Source organism: Pseudophryne corroboree, chromosome 9, assembly GCF_028390025.1.
Source record: "Pseudophryne corroboree isolate aPseCor3 chromosome 9, aPseCor3.hap2, whole genome shotgun sequence".
Taxonomy (NCBI): Eukaryota; Metazoa; Chordata; class Amphibia; order Anura; family Myobatrachidae; genus Pseudophryne; species Pseudophryne corroboree.
Window position 1 is genome coordinate 68,631,934 of NC_086452.1, and position 2,959 is coordinate 68,634,892.

The following is a 2,959-nucleotide window of genomic DNA, read 5'->3' on the forward strand; positions in this document are numbered from 1 at the left end:
AGTACCCATCATTTCTGCCTGGTCAGAAAACACCATATCACTTGTACAGATCCTCCTTAAGGGGGGTACACACGGAGAGATCCGTGCTTAAAATCTAAGCAATCTTGCTAGATTGCTTAGATTTTAAGCACGGATCTGCCGTGTGTATGCCCTCCAGCGATAGCGATGCGCGGCCCCGCGCATCGCTATCGCCGATGCTAGATTGAGCTGCATGCAGGCTCAATCTAGCGGGTCGCTCACTTCACCGTTGTGTGAAGTGAGCGGCCCCCCGTCGGCTTTCCCCCTCGCTCAGCACATCGCGCTGTGCTGAGCGGGGTGAGAGATGTGTGCTGAGCGGTCTGTGTTAAGATCGCTCAGCACACATCTCTCCCGTGAGTACCCCCCTTTAGTCTTTTAAATTGACCATTAGGAATGGAGTTTATACAATTGTCGTGATGACAACTGTCAGTTGATAGATAAGCTCCAGAATCTGTTGGTTTTATATAGATTTTGGAACATATTTTTCCGTCTTCTATATAGACCGTGACGTCAAGAAAGTTGATACTTTGTTCTTGAATGTCGAAGGTTAATACAATATTTTTGTCATTGGAATTCAAACCTGAACAAAAAAGGGTGAGTCTCGGGGCTGGTGTCTTTTCATGGGGTAAAAGCGATAAAGGGGAACATAAGACACAATGACAGTGCAAAACATCTAGCAAAGGCAGAGATGAGTTTGATCTATAACTGCAATACATTGGCCCCAGGTGGCCTCAATAATGACTTTGAATCAAATGGTTTTTGTGATTATTTAAATCTGCATACATATTTGATGAAATTGACTGTTATTCTCCTCTTAGCTTTATAGACCAAGATTTTTTTCCCTTTTAAATCAATTGGAGAAGAAGATGAACATTCAATACTATTTTCAAGAAAACATGTTGTTTCTTTGTATTATGTCCAATGGTAAGGAAAATTCATGGCAAACCAACATGACACTTACATACATATGGGCAGTTATGTGCCATTTTTCCCTGTCAAAGATATATCTATGCTGACATATTTCTAGTAATATCCCTTGAAACCATTTTAGAAACCAACTGTTGACACCAAACTGTTATGGGCATAATTTGCCCATTTTAAAAATGGCCGCGGGAGCATCGGCACAAATTAAAGATCTGTAATCCAGCTCCAGGCCATTAGACACGAGAATCTAACTTTCCGGTGACACAATAAGTCTATTTTATTGGAGAGTGTATTGATTCTCCTTAGTAGCTCACGTTGTCATGACAATGATACGCTGGTATCTTTACCCTCCTCTACTCTCCTATATCCGTCTCCTACACCGCGTTGCCATGACAATGACGCGTCCGGCTTCCGGGAGTACGTCACTTCCGCGTCTAGAGATCGCGTCGTCATGGCAACGATGCGTATCTCATTACACAGCGGCCGTAACATCCCCGTCCTAAACCATCGCGGCGTGCGGCTAAGATGTAGACACCTCTGCAGTATCAAGCGGGTCTCCATTTCAGCGTCTTCTGTCTGGGAGTCACCATTAAGTAACATGGCATTAAATGAAGTACTACGTGTGTGGTTGCCATGGAGATTCCTCCAATAAAAAGTGTGTAATTCACCCATTTTGAATCTGTTTTGTTTTCAACAACTCTGTTAACCATTATAAATCCTGGTGATATATCCTGTTTTGTATTTTACAATGGTTTTCTGCTATTCTGATAAAATGTCCCTTAATGATGATGTCATAACTAAAGAAACTTCTGATTGGTCACTCCACATATAAAATACTGGTCCCTCCACTCTCTCAGTATGTCTTGATAAAGGCCTATGACAGGCCGAAACATGTTGACCAGCTGAGAGTGTGGACCTTCTATTATACCATTTAGGTATGAACTGATATTGTTTTTAACTATATATCTTTTTATTTAAGTCTTGGACTTGAATTTTTTCTGTATGTTTTTTGGATACATTGTCCATGCTGCTATAACATCTATTGGACTGTGCATACCGTTTTTATTGTTGTTCATTGTTTTTACCCCTTATGTATGGGGCATTTTTTAATAAAATACAAACCTCTTTCATGTGGATACATCGTGAACCATATTCTTTTTTGATTTTGGGAACTATCCACACATGAGGGAAACTAGTGTCAATCACTAACACGTCTGATCATCGATAGAAACCCAGATGTGCTTGAATATAATCTTTACTTCCGTGAGTAGGGTACGCCTTACATCTAACATACAACGGATGAAAGATACCTTTATGTGTTTCAACCACCCTCTTTCTGTGTGAGTGAGGTACGCTCATTTTCTTGGCAAAAGGGGTTCACTACTTAAACCTGTGATTTCCAAACACTGAGGTGGATAGAAAAAGATACCTTGATAGGCTTTCTCCTTTCGTTTAGAAAGTGAGTTGGGGTACGCCTCACCGACGGATGAATATAGCCTTTCCTGTGTTGCATATTTCTGACATTGAAAGAGACTTATTTATTATTGAAACATTACTACACATGTGTATATATATACCATCTCTTTCATGTTAACATCGAGTTGAGGAGAAGGAATCGCTTCAGAAAAGGGAAACACGCCCATCTACATGACCATTTGAAACTCCACTTTTCCTGTACATTCCAGGGACGTGTTACTAAGTATACTTTGATATCTAAATTTGTTAAGCGCCTGTTATTCTGGTGTCCCACACATCTGTATTTAAAGACCAGAAGAAAGTGATCGCTAGCGCGATCTCAAGAAGATTAACAGCGGGGAAGCGTTCCGGGGCGGATACTCACCGTTTTCCGTTCGTGGAGATCCGAACGCAGGCGTGTCCAGGCGCTCGGAGGGCGGATATCTGACGTTAATCCCGGGACCTTCGTCGCTGGATCCGTAGGTCTGACCCTGGTCTTGTTTTGCAGGAAACTTTTTTAGCATAGCAGGGCTGCACAAGCGTTCGCATCCCTGCTTTGCTA